Below are 21,409 nucleotides of genomic sequence, written 5' to 3' on the forward strand. Positions count from 1 at the left end.
CCAGACTATGTTTGGAATGTTGAAGTCACGCCGTAGAAACAAGGGTAAGGAAGGAAAACGTGTTACGACGATATTGATTGTGTCTTGTAATTCGTTAGCAAAGGAGGCAACGTCAGTAGGAGCGCGATAACATACGCCCATTATAATTTTTACGTAGTTTATTTCGATAATTGCCCAGACTATCTCCAAGTTAGTAGCAATAGTAATGGGTGGAGAGTGTAGGTGTTTATTAATTGCGAGAAGAACACCACCACCTTGACGCAACGTACGGTCGCAGCGATAAACTGAGAAGCCATGTGCGGTAGAGAAGATTTCGTGGTCTCTTATATGTGGATGCAGCCAAGTTTCGGTAAGTGCAATAATATCTGGGTTAAACGTGTCGACTGTGGAAGTGAATGAGTCGCGTTTGTTCTTGATGCTTCGAATGTTAGTGAAAAGGACAGACACGGGATATAAGTGACTTCCACTGCCCCTCGCGCTTCCCTATGGATGATTAGGTGGCGCAGTACGCGGTTCGGTGTTAGCACGCGTGTGTTGTGACGTGCACTCTGTCACGCTGTCTGTAACGAGATCGTACGTGTACTGCTTCTTGTTTACAACTAATTTGTTGTATCGAAGATGAAACAGGGGTTAGCCCGGTAACTGTTTTGCAAAGGAAATCAGTTTACTTCGGATATGGCGGGTGGCAGGTGAGTAGTCATCACAGATCGTGATGTCTTTATCTTTTAGGAGCTTACGCGCGGAAAGCACCTTTTCCTTTACTTTGTAGTTGCTGAATTTCGCTATAATGGGGCGGCATTTATCAGGTGAATAGGAACCGAGACGATGAGCGCGTTCAATTGCCATGTCGGGTAGACTGCCGATGATAGTTGCTAGCGTGTTAATGATCTGGGCCTCAGATTCTTCCCATGATTCACGAGAATCAGGGATGCCATGAAAAATTAAATTGTTTCTTCGCGATCTGTCCTCTAGGTCGTTGAACCCAGATCGCAAAGAAACAAGCTGAGTGTTGCACGTCGCTACTGATTTCTGGAGAGCTGTGACGTGTTCCTTAAGCTGATCTAGTGAATTAGCTTTATCTTCAAGAGCATCCAGTCTTTCTTGGATGCAGCCAATCTTGCTTTCAATATTTTTTTGGCTGGCTTTGATTGCTTTAACATCAGCAACCAATTCTGTCTGATGCTTTGAGGACTGAACCGCTCGCAATTGAACGTCTTTCAGAAGCTGGAAGAGGACGGCCATTTGTTCCGAGGGTTCATCAGGTAACGTCTGTGTATCAAGAAAATGCTCTGAACGCGTGGTAGGCCCAGGGTTAGATTCGATGTCGCCACAGCAAAGTAATAACGCAGACATATGGAAACATTCGCAAATAGTATCACAAAACACGTGTGGGCGTGGAAGTAGCAGCAAGCAGAGATCATCGCTTTTTCTAGCGTACAGGGACAAACGCTTACACACCTGCGAAGTGCCAAAAGGCGGGAGGTGAGCCATGATGCTGTTGCCACTCCCGCGCCCACTGAAGACGGTGTCGAACGGCCGGGAGTATAAGTAGGCACCAGGGGTTGACGTTACCGTTGATGACGTAAATGCGCAGTAGATTGGGCAGGGCAGTCCGGATGGGTTCAGTAGGGAGTAGTTGTCTGGGAAGTGATGGCCGACGGGTTGGTCTGGTGGTGCAGCATATTTGGAACGGTCAGCTAAGTCATCAGAGGCAAGCGCCGACCACAGAAGAAAGGATGCAAGGAATGCCTGCGAAGTGCCAAAAGGCGGGAGGTGAGCCATGATGCTGTTGCCACTCCTGCGCCCACTGAAGACGGTGTCGAACGGCCGGGAGTATAAGTAGGCACCAGGGGTTGACGTCACCGTTGATGACGTAAATGCGCAGTAGATTGGGCAGGGCAGTCCGGATGGGTTCAGTAGGGAGTAGTTGTCTGGGAAGTGATGGCCGACGGGTTGGTCTGGTGGTGCAGCATATTTGGAACGGTCAGCTAAGTCATCAGAGGCAAGCGCCGACCACAGAAGAAAGGATGCCAGGAATGCCTGCGAAGTGCCAAAAGGCGGGAGGTGAGCCATGATGCTGTTGCCACTCCCGCGCCCACTTTATGCCGACATCTCGCTGAACATTGTGTTAGGCTTCCCAAGAATTTCCCATTGACGTTCATACAGATTTTACTGACATTTCTAAACTGTAGAAATGATGTTTGTAGAAGTTTCAACTATCGTTTATGTTACCTACTACCAGAGTCGTATGGAACCGATATTTTACTCCGATCACGTATATTAAAGTATATGTGTAGCTGTGAAACCACTTTCTTTTTATTAAATTGCAATAAACTCAGGCCACGCCAACTGTACTGTTCACATTCATCATTTATTGCACTCTAGCGCATTCCACTGCCCCCGAGTAGACGCTTCAATAGCCGCAGCACTTTTTTTAACATCCGCGTCCACGACACATTATTGTCCACTTGATGCACGCACAAGTCCACTAACCATTCCCAGTAAATCTAAGTGGGCGCTTCGTATCCACAATGACAAGCATCACCTTATGATCGATAAAATATCACGAAGCATATATCGCTTTTACAGATTGTCGGTTGTGAAATGCCAAGTGTATACAAGCGCCTTTATTAGTAGTTACCGCTGTCTTCGGAGTTGCCAATCGCAGTTCCACACACTTGCCAGTCCTCTCGAAGAAATACGAGTTTGTCTGGGCGTTTTCATTTATATCTCCTAAGAGCATCATCGGGTGGTGCCTCATCTCAGTAGGTATGTTATGATTGACAAACTCACTCGCCCGTGCTTCGCCAATGCTAGCAGCGATGCGGCAGCAAGGAATCTTTTAAGCCTGAAGGTAGTTAAATGGAACACATTTCACTGACATAAAACCTGCTAGTAAGTTGAAGCGATTGCAAATCCAGCAACCACAGATTGCAAATCCAGCAACCACATTAGCTTATCTTCTAGGTGCAAACACGAAGCGATACCAACTAATTTTTGTCGCAGTATTGGTCGCGATCCAAGTTTCCGTCAAACAGAGTAGTTGAGCACGTCTCAGATTGAGGTCTCGAGCAAAGTCCGAGCAACGTTTCGCAAGTCAGCGTACATTCACGCAATGCACTACAAAGCCACTTCATGCGGTCGTTTCAGCGCACTTTCCCCTGGTTATTTCTAGGCGGTGCTGCTCCAAACGTCTGTACTGTCGGTGTTTTCTTTCTAGTGATGGAAATTGAACTCAGTGGACTTGCGCGTAAGGTACACTCCTCAGGTGGTAGTGGCGCGACTCATCGCCACGTAAACGAACTTCTGCAGGTTATTTTTCGGATAGTGAGCCATTACACAATTGTAAGTCCACCCTTGAGATTTGTGGATTGTGATGGCGGAGGCCCGCGCAACGGAGAATTGAGTCAGCCTCAAGTCTGAGGCTGACTCAAAAGATTTCTTCCTTTCAGTTTGCAGGGCACTTTGGTTGGTTCAACCGGAAGCCACTGTGGACTTATTGTAGGATTATTGCCCACTCGATTATTGCCCACTCGATTATCACTCGTACATTATGCCCACTCGAACTGAGCATCTCCTTGCGCTCGCAATGCCACCAACTGCTCAGGCAAACTAGATCCGCAGCCTGACAGCCTCACTGTTGACATTGTATTTGATGTGCCCCCACTTCCCCACGCTGCCATTCCGACTGTCCGCCGCATCTATATAGTTAACGATAATAGATTGCTTTCAAAGATGCAGCCCGAAATTCTTTACCAGAGAGCCGGTGTCGCTGTTTTTCAGTTCTTTCGTGTTTGCTTCGGCAGCAGCTTTCTCCTCATCACTCGTATTTCCGATTATGGCACCCGGCAATGACGGATGCGAGAGCGTATCGTTCGACGACACTCATTATATTAATCAGCATTTTTGTTCGAGTAGTACAAACGAAGTCCATAAGGACACAGTCGCTCGGCCGTTTCCACCCAGTCATGAATCTTCTTTCCAATAGTTAAATTTTTTAGGGATCCAATGCTCTTCCATCTTCAATCTTCGGCAATGCCATTGAGAATGTCAGCTGACTCTGTCTGGCCACTTCAGTAAGTGAGTAGTATGACAGAGTATGCCATGGCGTAATGTGCATCCCAAACGCACTTGACATGAACATTATTCTTAAATACACTTCAGAGGCTCGCTGCGAAGTTGCCCGGCTACGGTGGCAGAGTAATTGGCGCCATCTATGAGAAGATAATCCGTTTCCCTTGCATTGCCCCCTAGATGGTCGCGCGCCCGCACGCCGATCCAGGTGGCCGAGCGCTTCCCCCAACTCCTCTCCCCCTCCCACTCTCATCACTCGCTCGTAACTCCCTTACCCTCGACTGTCTCCGCGCGCGCCCGGCGGCCCGCCACCAGCTTAACCCACTGCATGACGTTTCATGTTTCGTTATCTGCTCTTATCGGGAAGCGTGCGCTGCTGTGCGTTGACAGGAGTGGGTAGTTTCGTCAGTTTCGTGGTCCTCGATAGCTGTGTGCTTGTGCTCCGCGATGTTTCACCCGTTTTACGAATCGTACTGCTCGTGCATCGCGCAATGGTGCACGAGTACCTCAAAAACAAGCCCTGCGACGTTGTTCCGGGTGCTTAAAGACAACAGGTGAGCGCGCAGACCCAAGCACATCAGAAAGCGCATGTACACGAACACATGCCTGAGAATGTGTGCTTGATGAGCCTCCAGACGTCGTTGCGCCTTGATTGTGCTACACTTCCCTCTTACCGGTAGAGAAAGCTGACAAATAGATGTTCCTCCTCATCGTCAACTGTCTATGACTTTTTCTGTGTTTTTCTGTGCCAAGTCTCATTCTGGGACTTCAGTAACTTGCTCAGCTTTCCATTCCGCCCTCAGTGCCTTTGCGGTGTGTCACATTCTCTAAACATACTAACAGCTGAAAAATTACTGTTCCTGTTTGCGTATTATCTCAGTAATCACCGATGGAAAAATCGCGCGAAAAACGTTCATGTGTAGGCAAGATGCGCCTTTTTTTTTCTGGAAAGCATGAGTATTGCAAGCGTCCAAAATGCAGATTTTTGCATTTCGTGTTTATAATACAAAGGATTACCCCTTAGGGATGACTTAGTGCCTTAAGTGACGTAATTTTATTGCTAAGCATTGCATTCGGAGTGAAAGAAAAGTCGTGTTGTTCACCTATTTTACCTGGTCTTCGAGGAATAGGCCTTTCTGCGAATGTTTTCTATGTGCTGCTGCAAAAGCCGACTACCTTGTGTTCCCCCTTGTCACCGTTACTCAAGTTGTCGTCAAGTGCAAAATAATGTGATAATGTGTATTTCAGTTTTCAGTAGAATGTTATTTTTGTTCTGCCATTTCTTTTTAATTTTGCTCGTTAGTAAAGAACATTTCACGCATTTCATATTCTTTCCTGCATGTTTAAAAGTAAGCTCTTGTTTTCTTTTTTTGGTATGGCTGTCAATCAAACAATCTTAGCATTTTATTCTATTTCTTAGGTACTTTGCGTGCCATTGTTTTTGCCATTGCCAGTGAATTTTCGCTTTCTTTACTTGTCATGACTATGTCCTACAGGTCGTCCAGTTTTGTGCGATATCTTAGTGCACTTATCTGAAGCTCGTCCACATTTCGGTCTTGAGTGCGTTATATAAAAATCTTGTTTATTGTTTTATATGCGTGTGGGAATGAAACGGCCTTCGCGTTTGCTAGCCCCTTTTTTGTTATCTCACCGTCTGTGAACTTTTGTGTTTAGCACTCTTGTATAAACCTTTTGATCGAGCGAGGAGGATAGGCCGCGCAGCGAGCTTTTCCTCCTCTCGGGCTTGGTCGATCCGGCGCTGCGCTGCTTGAAAGTATTGCTGTCGCGGTCTGCGGAACGATTTCGGAATGTTTTAGAGCATACTTTTTGAAATTTACGCCATGTGTAATAGGCTTGAAATTACTATGTGTCTACGCTAGCCTTCCTGCATGAGGCCGATGGCGCCGCTCAACACAGCGATCACTGCGGTTAGTGAACCAGCATGACACATATATAAACTGTGTGCTTCTGCAATGCCATTTTGGCCTGCATAGAGCCACAATATATGAGAGGGATCGCATAAAAAGAATGCCATGGCTAGTTTTGAGGACAAAATTTCCGTAATACCTTGAGTGCGTCGTAGAGAACGGAACGAGCACAACCGAAAAAAAAGTAGGTTATCATCCTCTTTCTCGAAATTGCAAGCTAAAACGGGCTAACGCCGCAATACGACCTCGCATGGTCTCGCCGCACATCGTTTATTATTATAACCGCTGATATATATAACGGTATATAAGCGCCGATGCCGTTAGGGTACTCTTCAAGCACAGTGGCCGCACCCGGTGTTGTGAAGCACTTAGCGAAAAGAATCTCGCCTGTGGGCCCCAGTCTCACGTGTACTGATTCTTACTGGGCATGTCCCTAACGCATTCTCTGACCCCCCTGATTATTGTAATTTCGTTACATTTTGGTAGACTTTTGGGGCACGCTTGCCGCGCCTGGGGTTTTGAGCCAGCTAGCAAAAAAAAAAGAAACGGCCGTCGCGAGAGTTTGGCGTGTACTGTATCTTATCCCCGTATTCTTAAATATGCCTTCACTCAACGCTTCTCCTCGACTCAGCCAACTCGAAGCGACTGGGCTTCCTCCACTCAAGGCGCCGTTGCGTTTAATGAACACTACTCCACCTATCCTCCGCCAAGGAACGGCTTGAAAATGCGCCATTGACTCGAGTAAAGTGCACTGACCGAGAAAAGCGTCTGATATCAAGACTATACCTAAATGTGCTTGTCAAAACTACAATTTAAGACGAATATGTGTTCCCGTTAATTCGTCTTCCGAATCAAACCACTACATGGCGCAATGCACAACTATAGCTCGGACACGCTGCCACTGTAAGCATTCGACTGATAGATCAAGCGATAGCTGTGTTTGAGGTCTGGCAACAATTGGACCCCAACAGCTGACAGCTTGGCGGATGGCTGAAAACCCAGAAAATTTGCGCCGGAATTTGTCCGCTGCTCTTTCTTATCTAGTGCTTCATTGGTGGTTCACGTTGCGGTTGTTGATTTTGTCCGTGTGTGTATGGTGACCGAGCCGGATTGACCTCGAATGAAGCCATTGATGGAACGGCTGATGGGCAGCTTTGTTTACCTTCAAAATCCAAGACCGATTGGTGCTGAAAGTTTGCTTAAAGCAGCAAGAGGACAGAAAATACGGGCGAGTGAACCATTTTTCCATAGAAGCACATCATATCGATGAGGTTTTCGAGGGTTGATGTCCCGCTATCGATAAAACGTTCCCTATCTACTCAAGCATGACTGTTGTTCATGTTACGGGTATTAGCACCTGAAGCATATTTGAGGCAGCATAAGCTTACAGAATTTTTTTTTTACTTATCTGAGCTTGTAGGATCTTCGGCACGACATTATGTTATTGATTCCGCTTTGTTAAACAAAACTGCAAAATGTACCTATTGGCGCGCATGTCCAACGACCACTCCAGTATTGCGTACGAAATCTTTCAGTATTGAATAGAAGCCGCTATAGTATACATGTGTCAGAATGCATATGGTTGTGTGAGTAGCACCGGTAGGTTCAAGAAAAGCGTTTTTCAGGCCTCTACTTTGTTTTACAAACCGTGGTGGTTAGTCGGTTTGGTGAAATTGTAGCACACATAGTCAAAGAACCACCACAGGTGCTTACGTTTCCAGTGCCTCCTCACTGCGTACATGCTACGCAGTGTTTTAATCTTCTGAAAATTTAGTTGTCTGTAGTTCATCACCAGCAGTGACAAAAGTATAGTGTTTTTTTTCGCTTAACCTTTTTCAATGTGCTATGTTATAGCATCTGATGCATGTTCCATAAACTGTGCTTTAAGTTCACGCTGTGGCCACATTTTTTTAGTTGTGTTATGTATTTTGATTTCCGTTGCTTAGGTACACTGATTTTATTAGCGCGCGAATCCACTGCATAAAATGTTTGGCATTCTGGTGCAGGTTGTGGGCTTTGGGAAGACGAGTTGATGAAAAAATCAATGTCTGTGCTGCACAGCAAGGCTTTTGGCAAACCTGAAAGCATCGACAGATACGGTGCCTGCCCTGTTGGAATTGCATCAGTCCGTTTCCTTTAAAGAACCTAGGTGCTCAAGAAGTACTTACTAACCTACTCGGTAATTAGTCTGTGCTTATTTTAATCAACTTTGTAATAATATTACACTGACAAAATGGCGAAATGTAAACCGTGTTATTTTGAACCACAAACATGTAACCATTATGCCATAATGAAATGAAATGCATATTTTATTGGTGTTCAGTTGTCATATAAACTTGTTTTGGAGACCTTATATTCATGATTATGATGTGTGAAGTCATCAGTTGCACATGATGCGTTGCGATGTGAGCTTTTTACTGCCCACAATTAGGGATGCAGCACTTTCGTAGCATTTGTAGCCAGCTCTTTGGTATGCTGAAGCTACTTTAACACGCGGTAGTGTACATTAATAAATATTCCATTATTTGATGGTTAATCGCAGCCTGTTTGAAGTAACGGTAGTGATGCACTGTATACTGTATTTTTCAGGATCTTCGTTGTCACAGTCTGCATCATCATTTGGTCTAATTAGGGAACCTACAAGACGTGCTGCTACCCTACGTTTCGCTGCTCGTTCAATTGGTGAAGTTCTGCAAGCGCCATGGAAGCCAGCTGTCATCCTTATCCAATGGAGGAAATTCTTTGTTGCGACGCTCATAATTCATCCTAAGCTGAAGCTAGAACCAGAGCAGAAACAGCATATATTCTGCAATGGTTTACCATTACTCGCCGTCGGATACCTACACCCGACAGGCTACTATCTGGAGTGCAGGTGGAGTTTTCTTCTAGAATATATTTGTGAGCAATACTACTGCTTCTGTTTGCAAGATCAAAGTTCAAGCTGTATGTTCATATAAAGCTACAATAAGACGAGCATAATGTTAAGTTGTTTTAGAAAAAAATAATGGCACATGGATTGACCAGAAATTATTAAGCGGTACATACCATTTTAATAAATATTGCTGAAGGAACGAAAGGCTGCATAAATATACAATCACTTCAGCTACAACGTGTCTATGAAGGCAAATACATGCAAGCAAACTGCTTTTAGTGGTGATGTTTGAGCTGATAGGATATCAGATGCGGTTGGATAGACAGCCAGAATATTGTGACAACTATTGTACTGCAGCAGGACGCACTAACTGGAGCTCTTCACTTGCAGACTTATGCAAGCGCATCACACACATCACAAAGAGAAAGGCAGTTGCTCTGCGTGCATGTGTTGGCAGCCTGATTCCCGCATAAGAAAACGTGTTCTTGATAAATATAAAATTATGGTAAGGCGCATGAAAAGAAGCTTGGGTACTGTATTCGTTTTCTTTAGTTTACTTTCGTACTAATGAAATTCGATTCACTTTTATGTTCTAGAGGGCGGTCTTTTTACTATAGTAAGCTCATACTCTTTGTAATTATATTTGTAAAGGAATATTTTCCAGCTGGTTTGGCGCTTGCGCAGCCAGACCGTTATACGGCAATCTAACAGTGACATAATGAACCCTCTGGAAAGCGAGAATGTTCGCAACAAAGATATGCGATATATCTGCCACTACTTGGTGGCAATGTCTGTACTTCGAGCTGTCACTGGACTGCTACAGCTTTATCACAGTAAAAATACTGCGATGTGCAAATCTATTCTCTGTTGTATTGTTATTGTGTTTTTTACTAAAATAAGACATTCCACTCATCTGTGTATATATGCAGGTATAATTCTGAATGCCGCTTCATAACTGGCCACTTGACGTTGGGCTCGGATGTTCATCGGCCTGATAAGCTAATTAAACTGAATAACTTGAAGTAAAGCTTATGTAATTATTTGTACGACTTTAAATTCCACCAAGTGCACAGGGTCCACACAAAATTACAGTATATTATCTTTTTTTTCCCTAGCGCAACCAGCTGCATGGAAATAAAGAAAATTGAAAAAAATAGCAAAGTGAACGGACCTGCTCGTTCAAAGAGATGATCGCCTTGCTGCAGTGTGCTTCGCCGTCCTTGGATTAGAGTAATCAGTGACGATCTGCGCTAGTGGGTGACTGCCGGTGTTTGCGCAAGCAATACACGCATGCAAGCAATACACGGACTAGTCGCAGGAATCGCGGAAATCTTCGTCGTTGTTTTCTTTTCGTGGGTTTGAAGTACGCCGCATTTATATTTCGCGCCGTGCTTGAACTGATGCGGCCTTATACGACCAGCCACGGGAAACACGTGAATGCTCTGGCGCCAATAGTAGTTTTGGAGCACTCGCACCAAGAGTGCCGGTATGCAGGTCAACAACTGGCTCATGCCAGGAATAATAAGACACTGACTGCACTAGCTCGCAGTCTACTTGACAGGACGGCTGAACTGCCCCGGCGCCGCAGTTGAATAATTCTGTTGCCGAAGCACTCCAGAGGATCGCACCGGTCCCAAAAGTGAAGCCATTGATAATGCGGAGCAACGTTAACTAAAAGCTACGGAGGCAACTACGAAAAGCTACGAAAAGCTACGGAGGCAACTTGCGTCCATCCGAAAAAGCTGACGAGGCGAGTGAGAGATAACAAGGCCGGCATGTTTACGCTCTAAATGCACTCGAGGTGCGATTCAAGGTAGCTGCGAGGCTACCTTGACCTTCTCGAGTAAAACGCTCGAGCTTTCCTTCACTCAAGGCGCGTTTCGAGTGGACAGTCGAGTCGAAGTGCGTTTCTGAATACGGAGGTTAATCAGGCAAGTTTTTCATGCTTTTGATGGCCCCACTACATACGCATACCTTCGTTCGGTACTCATGCCGCCTGACGAAGACGCGACGAATGATTTTAAAGAGTGATAACACGTGAGTGTTTTGCTTGCGCCGACAGAACGCGCGATAGATAACGCCGAGGAAGTGAAAAATAAGAACTTGAAAATTCAGTTTTGTGAACGACTGAGAACAGGCTTTGCATGCACGCATTCCTCTCAAGCGCGAGTAGAAGTCATTCTGCGAGCGTCTATCATGGTCTGGCTGAGAGTCTGTGTTGTGGCCACCTGGTGTATATAGCTTACTATCGCGTCGTCTGAGGTGAAATTGTTTTGGAAAAGCGCAGTCGCCGTGCACTTGTGCTCTTAAAGTGCAGGAAACAATGCCCTGAAAAGGGGGAATGCTTGGAAATCAGAATGTCGTAATTTATAGCATGGCTTGGGACGAATTGGGTATTTTGACGGCATGTGTGTAAAGGCGAAAAGCTTTTGTTTGTAGTGTCGCCCCTTCACCACTTTCGCACGATACCCCTCTACATGCTCTTTTCCTATAAGGCACAAATACCAAAATGTCACATGCTCGTAGTTTACTTTCTTCAGGTGATACCGTACGGTCGAGCTTCCAACGGGTGCTCCTGCTTACCTGGTTCCACAACGCTGCATTAACGCACAAGAAGCCCGGAACGAGCATTTAAATAGAGCGAAATAAACATTTCCAGGGTGTCTTGCGTCAACGCTATGAAATTGCACTTGCACAGATTCGATAAGGGATTGTAAATATAGTTCGCAATTATTTTATATAATTAAGCGATCCCGCACTAAGACCGCACGCGAATGAGCAACAAAAGCAAAAAATAGGGGGGGGGGCGCCGAATAGTGCAGCCTGCGTAGCGCGTGCGATCTAGCATTCAAAGCGCGTGCGTCCAAAACCGAAATGGGAAGAAATTAATCCCATCCGCTTGGTGCTCTACAGTCAATTCGGCCACTAGGCTCTATGGGGGTGTCCGCTCTTGTTGCATGTCTTTCTCTATGACATTGCTCTAAGATATCCCCTCAAAGCTCTTTCATTAGGCACGTCGAACACGAAGCGGATGCAACGTGGACGGAAAGCGTGCACTTTGTTTCTGGCGAACACAGGCGACAAAAGTTACCGCAACATTACGCCTGGTTACTGCGGATTCCGAAAAGGCATTTCTCTGCATTCCTTGCGGGAAAGACGACAGGGATTGACGTTCTGAAGGGGTACACGGAACTGGCCACAAAAGCTTCCCGCCTTCCAACTGCTGCTTGTGCGACGTAGGTTTCTTCAATGAATTTTCCTTTAAAGGTGACGTCCTGCGCTATTCATTATTTGTTCGATCTGCACGACAGTGGAATGATCTTCCACCTATGATAGCTATATTTTTTGCCTTATTTGATGATTTTTACCGCGCTTTGTGTAATTAGTTTCTGTGGTATTGGTCTCAAATCTAATGCTTATTTTTATGCATCCCCCTGCTGTATTGCTGGCAAAGACGAAGCAGATATCAAATAAATAAAAAAAATAACTTGCGCGCGGTTTGCTGGACACATTGCTTTCATGCGACCGTACTTGTGTGTGACCGCTAAACTCTACTTGTCCGGTTCGCGCACCTCGTTCTGCTTGGAGCTTTTGACAACGATGGAGTTAGTACAAGTGATTTCGGGTCAGCTGTTCGGTTCTTGCCGCTCGTTCTGCATTGCGCTATTGTTTGATGTTCCTTTCTCGCTGCCCGCTTTGCTTCCTGCTATCCAAAATCACGTAGCACCTACCTTTCAAGTAAGCTCTTTGGTTCACGTGGCCAGTTCTGCTTTGCGCTACTGTTTCTAGGAAAGTTTTCGGTTCACGCGGCCAGCTGCGCTGTGCGGTACTATTTACAGTAAACTGTTCGGTTGGCGGCTCGCTTTGCTTCGCTCTATTGAATGTGACGTAGTACCTATTTTTCAAGTAAGCTCTTGGGTTCGGGTGGCCAGCTGTGCTTTGCGGTAGTGTTTACAGTAAACTCTTGGGCTGGCAGCTCGCTTTGCCTCTCGATATGCAAAATCACGTAGTACTTACCTTTCAAGCATAGCTCTTTGGTTCGGGCGGCTACCTCTCCTTTACGTTACTGTTTACACTTACCTGTTTGGTTCGCGCGGCCAGCTTTTTGAGCTACTGTTTCCAGTAAACGGTTCGCGCAGCCTGCTACTCTATTTTTTCTACGTGAGTTCTTCAGAGGAAGAAAGACGAGAAAGCCTGCCTGGAAGCGGAGGCATGCCAGAGTTGAAAAAAAAATACGACAAATGCATAGCTGAGGCTCAGTAGCGATAACCACCAAAGAAATACACTTCCTCGGTGAACACACGCATTGATCTCGCTACCTTCTTAAAGTGGGACGTTATGTGTTCGGTATTTCAGAGGCCGTTTTTAATATTGTTAGGTTGCGCATGTTTGCGCTACATTTATATCTGGTTCACTAGAAATAAACTTTCATCATCATCATCATCATCATCATCATCATCAGACTATTTTATGTACACCGCAGGACGAAGGCCTCGCCCCGCGACCGCCCATCACACCTGTCCTGCGCCAGCCGATTCCAACTAGCACTCGCAAATTTCCTGATTTCGTCCCACCACCTAGTCTTCTGTCGTCCTCTACTGCGCTTGCCTTCTCTTGGTACCCATTCTGTCACCCTAATAGTCCAACGGTTATCTAATCTGCACTTTACATGACCTGCTCAGCGCCATGTTTTCTGCTAATGTCTATTAGAATATCGTCTATACCTGGAGCATTGGAGAGATTGTGCCTCCTTGTCTCACTCGTTTCTGTATAAGTATCTTCCTACTTTTCTTGGGTAGAATTAAGGTGGCTGTGGAATCTCTGTACATCTTTTCCAAGGTATTTACGTAAGCGGTCTGTACTCCTTGATTACACAATGCCTCTAGGACTCCTGGTATCTCTACTGAATGAAATGCTTTTTCGTAATCAATGAAAGCCATTTAGAGAGGCTTATTGTACTCTGCGGATTAATCGATAACCTAATTAATGACGTGGATCTGATCCATTGTTGAGAATCCCTTTCTGAAGCCCGCCTGTTCTCTCGGTTGACTAAAGTCCAAGCCTGCATGCCCTTTCTCTTATTGGAGATAATTTTGGTAAATATCTTATATAATACTGCGACTAAGATAATAGGCCTATAATTCATTAGTTCTTAAATGCCTCCCTTCTTGTGGATTAGTATAATGTTTGTATTCTTCCAGTTTTCTGGGACCCTTGCAGCTGACAGACATTTAGTATAAATAGAGAGCCGCCAGTTTTTCAAGCATTATGTCTTCTCCATCTTTCATTAAATCGACTATTGTAATATCTTCTCTTGCCACTTTTCCACCTTTCATTTCTTGCAAGGCCCTTCAGACCTCATCTCTAGTTATAGGAGGAGTTTATGTATCCTGTTCATAATCGTTCCGAATGGCGTTCTCAAAGACACCACAACTGACGAAGTTAAGGCCCATATCGTTGACGTCCTGCGTCGGTGAACTCATGGAACATGTGGTTCTCGAACGCCTCACTAGATACATAGATGATGGAGCATTTCACCCACATACAATACTTGGATTTCGACCCAAGTTATCGACGAAGGATATTATGCGCAAACTATAACATCAGATCATAGATGCGGGTGAGAACACTCTAAGCACCAAAGCAATACTAGGTCTTGATCTAACTTAGGCCTTTGACAGGGTCATGCACAAGGCAATACTGCAAAATCTCTAAAAGCTGGATGTTGAACGTAAAACATACGCGTACATCAAAGGTTCTTGTCGGATCATACCGCAAAAATTCCAATTGGAGAAACCAAATCGGAGGCGCCGAAACTAGGTAATAGGGGTACCCACCAGGGTTCAGTCCTATCTCCATTTCTATTCAATGTGGCAATGATTGGTCTTCCTGCATGTGACTGGAAAACAGACTCCGACACAGCCTATACGCGGACCATATAACACTTTGGGTGGCAGGTGGAAGTGATGGGCATGTGGAAGAGATCCTTCAATGAGCAGTAAACACGGTCGAAGACTACATCAGAGACAAGGGACTGGGATGTTCCTCGCAAAAATGAGAACTTCTGCACTATAGACCCACATGCCGGGGTCGAAAAAGCATTAGGGAAAGGCCGGGCATTTTGGTCACAGTAGAAGGCGGCACGATACCGTTATTGGGGAGTCTGAGAATACTGGAACTCCGCATATCCGAAAACGGCCATAAATGAGAAACCATATGAAAACTCAAAATAGTGTTCAAGAAACAATCCTACTAATAAAGCAGTTATCCAACAAGCACTACTGTACGAAAGAGCACCTTCTCATCCGATTATTAGAAACATTATTAATCAGACGTTTTGTATGTGTGGTGCTTTGCTGCTTGCTTCTTTGCCTTGTTCTTTTCTGCTATTGGCCGCGAGGCTGCGGTAATTGTTTGAGTGTTACATTCTATCGTAAATTAAAGCGCTTTTTGTTCCTTGCGCATTTGGTCGTTTGTCGTGCTGGTCACGGTTCGCGGACTCTCTGAGCGAAGGCGACGGTCCTTCATCTGGCAACGGTAGTAGGTGTACCTAAAAGGTGTCACCCCCCCCCCCCCCAGATCGAAGGCCCAGGATGTCGGACAAATGGTGAGGGGTTTGCCGTCCACGTTCAGTCTTCTTGACGCCCACCTTTAGAAAACACCATTGGTGGCGGTCAGAATGGCAGGAATAGAAGTACCTGCTATTTAAGACACCGGCTCTGCTTTTTCCGTTTTCAGCGATCGTGTCAAAAGCGCCTGCGAGACGAAACGTCTACAGTTACGAAGTATAAACACGACCCTTCGCATGGCATCCGCTCACGTTGCGTCGGCTACGTCAGCAGCCCGTTTAACAGTTACCATCAATGAAAAAAATTTTCGGCAACGCTTCCTACACCTTCCCGGACTTTCTTGTCCTTTGATTTTGGGCCGTAACTTCATAGCCAAAGCAGGAATCGTTCTCAATCTCTCTAAAGGCACCTACCAGTACGGCATGCATGCACATCCACTCAAGTTCATGACTAAGTCAGGAGAACCACAGTCAAATCTGTTTACCGCCAATATCTCTGCGGTCTGCGAGACTGGCAGTGGTATCCTCACTGTTCTGAAGTCTTTCACAGGATCTCCGGCGGAGAAGACCGAAATCGAGACAGCGCTTAAACCATTTGCCCAAACGTTTACGGAAGCTCCTGGCAGCGTTATTGTGCTGACTCATAGGATCGACACCGGATGCGCCCGCCCAATTCGTTTCAACCCGCGGCCCCTGAGCATCCACAAGCGAGCACTTCTTGGTAGGGCGCTAGACGAAATGATCGCTACCGGTGCAGTAAGACCGTCTAAGAGCCCTTGGGCGTTCCCAGTTGTACTAGCACCTAAGAAAGATGGCACGGCGCGGTTGTGCGTCAACTACCGTCAGTTGAACGCTGTCACAGTTCGAGACTAGTACCCCTTCCCATCAATCGATTCAGTGATGTATTCACTTGGGTCCGCAAAGTTCTTTACTGCTTTAGACTGTAGCAGGGGATTCCTGCAAAGTCCAATCGCCCCGTGCGATATTGCAAAGACTGCATTCACTTGCCATCGGGGTCTGTTCGAATTTGTCCGATTGCCTTTCGGTTCGTGCAATTCGCTGGCAATATTTCAGCGTATAATAGATATTGTGCTTCAAGACGCCAAATTCAATTACGCCATGGCCTACATGGATGACGTGGTAGTGTTCTCAAAAATCCTGGAGGAGCATCTCCTTCACCTAACCACCGTTTTACAACGAATGCAGGACGCAGGCATCACCTTTAACCCCCGGAAGGTTCAACTGGTTTCGACCAGAATCAACCTCCCAGGTTTCTTTGTCGAGCAAGGCACATTCCGGCCTCACGAGGAGAAACTCCAGGCCATACTGCAGCTTCCACCACCAACAGACGTCAAGAGCCTGCAGCGGTATTTGGGCATGGTGGGCTTCTACCGCCACTTTATCCCCAACTGCGCTGACCTGGCAAGGCCTCTCCACCAGCTCCTACGGAAAGGTGCCAGTTGGTACTGGACTGACGTGGAGCAGGGATCATTTCGGGCTCTGTCATCGGCTATCGCCGATACCGCACGTCTGTGGCTCCCCGGCCTCAACCTGCCATTCACCGTGCAGACCGATGCAAGTGAGTATGGCATCGGCGCAGTCTTGCTTCAGAAGCACCAAGGGAAGCTTCGCCGTCTGGCTTTTGCAAGTCACACTCTCACAGGAGCAGAGCGGAACTATACCGTAACAGAGAAAGAGTGCCTAGTAATTGTATTTGCACTAAAGAAATTTTACATGTATCTCGATGGGGCTGAGTTTACTATTCAGACTGACCATCAGGCGCTGACGTGGTTGTCAAAGCTACAAAACCCAGCCAGCCGTTTAGCCCGTTGGGCCCTTGCTCTTCAAAAGTATAATTACAGAGTAGAATACAGGAAAGGCACCGTCAACAAGGAGCACCACTCTCCAGGGATGGTCAGCCGGCACCCGAAGTCCTGGCTGTGGCAGTGCCTGTGGACGCCTGGGGAACACTGATCTCCCGCCAGCAGCTACTCGACGCCCAGCTAAGCGACGACCAGTGCAACTTGATACGCAAGGCACTGGACGGCGCCAACCCTGCCGGTAGCCGTAACTACGACTGCTACATGCAAGCAGACGACGGCCTGCTCTTGCGGTATATACCTGCTGCCGATACGGATTGCGATGAGTCTCCATTCCGTGTCGTTGTGCCTAGAAAGCTGCGCAAGCCTTTTCTAGAGTACTTTCATGACACCCGCCTCGCCGGTCATAGCGGCGGCAAGAAAACTTTTGAGAAGTTGTGTCGCGTCGCGACATGGCCGCACATGAGAAAGCATGTCTACAGATACGTTCGCACATGTCCCACCTGCCAGGCCGTGAAACCGAGGGGAGGGAAGCCACCGGGCTTCATGCAACCAGTTGAGAGCCTATACCCATGGTAAATTGTGGCATGTGATGTTATGGGCCTATATCCCAGGTCAGCTAAAGGGAATCGATACTTATCAGTGGTCACTGACCATTTCTCCAAAAGGGTAGAGCTGTACCCGCTACGCAAGCTGTATTCTAAGATAATCTGGGATAGGTTGTTGAAAGCATTCACCCGTTTCGGTTTCCCAGCGCAGCTTATCACAGACAATGCCACATATTTCACAGGCAGGACATTCGTTGACACTTGCAAAGCTCTTGGCGTGCAGCACAAAAGGACGACACCTTACCACCCTCAAGCCAACATCATGGAGCGGGTGAACAGAAACCTTAAGACAATGCTGGTCGCTTTCGCCGAGGGGCACAAGGACTGGGACGTTCGTATCCAGGAGATGGCTTTCGCCACAAGGACCACAGTAAACCGGTCGACAGGGTTTACGCCAGCGGCTATTCTTCTCGGTCGCGAGCTCCGTTTTCTATTGAGCATTCATTCACCAACGGCTCTGAATTACCAACTCGCAATTACTCCACGTTCACACAAAATCTTTCCAGCCGCCTGGCCCACACTCTGAAGGAGGCCAGGGAAAACTTGGACCTTGCCCGCCTGGAACCTGGGAAACAATACAACAAAGGCAGGCGGCCCCTGGAGTTCGCGGTCAACGACGAAGTGCTCCGCCGTACGCACCCACTCAGCGATGCTGCAAAAGGGTTTGCTGCTTCCCTCGCGCCTAGATGGGATGGCCCATACGTGATCGCGAAACGTGCTTCTAGCTTGGTGTACCTACTGCGGGAAAAACACGGCAGAAACACGGCCCGTAAGCTTGCACGACCTCAAAGCGTACTACGAGCGCCCATCAGACAGCTAACCGTGCTTCAGTCATTATACGAGTTCAGCAGTTAACGCGGATGTGCCCTACATCTGTTAATTGCGACGTTTTTACATATGCTGTCCTTTGATATCCTCGCCTTACGCAGAATGCCACGCTACCACTCCAAAGGGCGTGACCAGCCTGGATGCCACGGCGGCCCATCGAAACTTGACCTACGTCGTCGGCCTCTCACCAAGGCGACCGATGTGCTCTAGCGTCGGTTGGGCGAAAAGTGCATTGTCTCTGACAGAGCGCATGCCAATTGGAGCTGTCACGTGGAGCTCCGAACGACGCCAGACACCATTCCAGCCCATCGCGTGCCAACTGCCCCGAGCATCTTGCTTCGCAACAGCCATGATGTACTCGACTAGGACGATGCATGGTGCTGTTACATAGTGTTGTTACATAGTGTTGTTACATAGTGTTGTTGGACACCCAGGCGGGTGTCCGGTCATGTACGGGGGGGAGTGTCGGGCCCTTGGGCCCTCTCTGCGGCGCGCACGGGGGAAGCCTTTGAAACGCGCGCCACAACGGCACTCGTCGCATGGAGCATGCGCACCGATCGCGTATCGTGAGAACTCGCGTGGGGGATGCCGGGAAGGCGGCTGCCCAATAAGAAGGCAGCTGAGACGGCACTCGTGGCTTTCTTCCGGGGCGCGGGCCTGGGGAGGTGCTGGTGGGGCGTGGCCCGTCTAGATTTCTTTCCGAGCGTGCTGCAGAGCAGGGGAAAAGCGTTTTGTGTGCGCGGAAATAGTGCTCTTGTTGTTCGCTTTTGGAACTGTGTCTGCCCGCCTGGTTCGGTGCTTGCTTGCTTTCTGCGCTTTATGCATTCTGTTATCGACCGAAAGATTGGGTTGGTTGATGGTTTGTAACGGCCGTTCTTTCGTTGCTCTCTTTGGCTCGTATATTTTGTTGCCTCGCTGTTTTGCTGCTTGCTTCTTTGCTTCTGCTGCTTTTTGCTGCTTTTGCTTCTTTGCTGCTTGCTTCTTTGCCTTGTTCTTTTCTGCTATTGGCCGCGAGGCTGCGGTAATTGTTTGAGTGTTACATTCTATCGTAAATTAAAGCGGTTTTTGTTCCTTGCGCCTTTGGTCCTTTGTCGTGCTAGTCGCGGCTCGCGGGCCCCCTGAGCGAACACGAGGGTCCTTCAACTTCTACCGCAATGTTGCGGCCGTAGATGCTACTCCCGGTATTGACCTGTCGAGCCGCCTCAAAGTACGTGCCACTGTCAACGTCCCAATGAGGGCAAAAGCACTCAGCAAGAACACGTGTAGGTATTATTTACTGTGTGGACCCATCTCTCTCTTGATGCCGACACTCTGCAACACCACATCGAAGGATCGATACGGGGGGTACCGATCCTTTCCTTTCGCGTAGTGGCGGCGACGTGAGCGTTACCTTCGCCGGCAACGTTGTCCCCGCGGACTTGATCCGTTTCAAGCAGCGATACCCGGTGCGTGCTAAACTGCGGCGACAACTTCAGTGCGATCGCTGCGCCTTTGACGGCGCCGGCGCGACTTGTTCCCGTGACGCCCGCTCCCTCCGTTGCGGCCAGTGGCATGCAATCAAACACTGCATATCGCAGCGACCGTGTTGCGCTAACTGCAGTGGCAACCACGCTACATTGGAGCCAGCTGCCCTCAGTGGCAGCTGGAGAGAAAGGCAGCTATTTGTTGTTCACTCAGCAGCCAATCACGCGCAAGCGGGCCCTCGAGCTAGCTAAAGCTCGCGCCGCACCTGCCCAACTCCGCCAACAGCAGGCAGCCGCTCTTCGCCTGTCCGCGAGCGTTCAGTCCAGTCTGACATCTCCTTTAGCGATGCCCTGCGCGGCCACCGTGCCCAAAGAGCCGCAGCAGCGCCGACTCATCGGCCCGAAGCTGCTAGGACCTGTTTCATTCACCGGTACTAAACCTTACCTCAAGTGATCACATATTTAGATTTTATTTTAAATGGTTGAAATGTTGGCAACCTTTACTGGTGGCTTTTCATTTCTGATAACGTAATGGGTATACACAAATAGCGACTCAAAATTAATAAAGGTATACAAATCACACACACACGCCCACACGCTCATAGAATGACGAGCGTAGGCCGCCTGCTCGCTTGAGAGGACGATAAATATACTGGGCGCGACAAGATGCTTTGATGAAATGTGCAAGCAAGGGGATAGGCAAAAAAAATACAATCACTTCATGTGAATAACAGAGTATTTAGAATAAGCACCAATCTTCTTTCTTTACCTTTTTATGTGATAGCTCAATCATCCAACACACAATATGTAATAGGTTACTTTGGTATAAAGGCTCCAAACAGTGATAAGGTGCCTCAGAAAGACTGGCCTTATCCCTGTTTATAACCTTTATACTACAGTGTGGTATTCCATCTGTCAGCCCCTTCCTTGATTTTGGATTATGTAATAGGTGGTAGTACATAATGGGGGAGTGCATGCGACAAAGAACAACTAGTGAAAGAGACTGAACGTTTTTAAAAGAAGAAGGAATGTTTATTTCGGCATAGTTTGATACAATATGGTTGTATCATAGCGATCTTTAGCGTGTGTGGCTAGTCAGCACAAAAGTCAGCACAAACTGCAAGCCAAAAGAAAAATCTAAAAAAGATAATCTTGTATACATGATCTAGAGGGACATTTTAATGATGAAACAACATTTTAGAGGTTTCCACTAAAACTAGATATTTCATTCGAAATTTTTTCACCATC

At 47.2% G+C, this 21,409-nt stretch overlaps 1 protein-coding gene across 3 annotated transcripts in view; it reads right to left on the reverse strand.

Annotated features, from left to right (window-relative positions):
* LOC142579799 (uncharacterized) overlaps window positions 1–21,409 on the reverse strand; it is a 210,873-nt gene that overhangs the window by 92,950 nt on the left and 96,514 nt on the right. The window contains exon 1 of one of the 3 annotated variants that reach the window (XR_012827450.1): window positions 1,459–1,473. The exons of 1 other annotated variant lie outside the window; for it this stretch is intronic. The gene's annotated coding sequence lies outside the window, so the exon portion shown is untranslated. Of the gene's footprint in view, window positions 1–1,458; window positions 1,624–21,409 lie in introns of those variants that run through there. One more of the 3 variants, XR_012827452.1, reaches the window with a different exon arrangement.

The sequence above is a fragment of the Dermacentor variabilis genome, chromosome 4, assembly GCF_050947875.1.
Source record: "Dermacentor variabilis isolate Ectoservices chromosome 4, ASM5094787v1, whole genome shotgun sequence".
Classification (NCBI taxonomy): Eukaryota; Metazoa; Arthropoda; class Arachnida; order Ixodida; family Ixodidae; genus Dermacentor; species Dermacentor variabilis.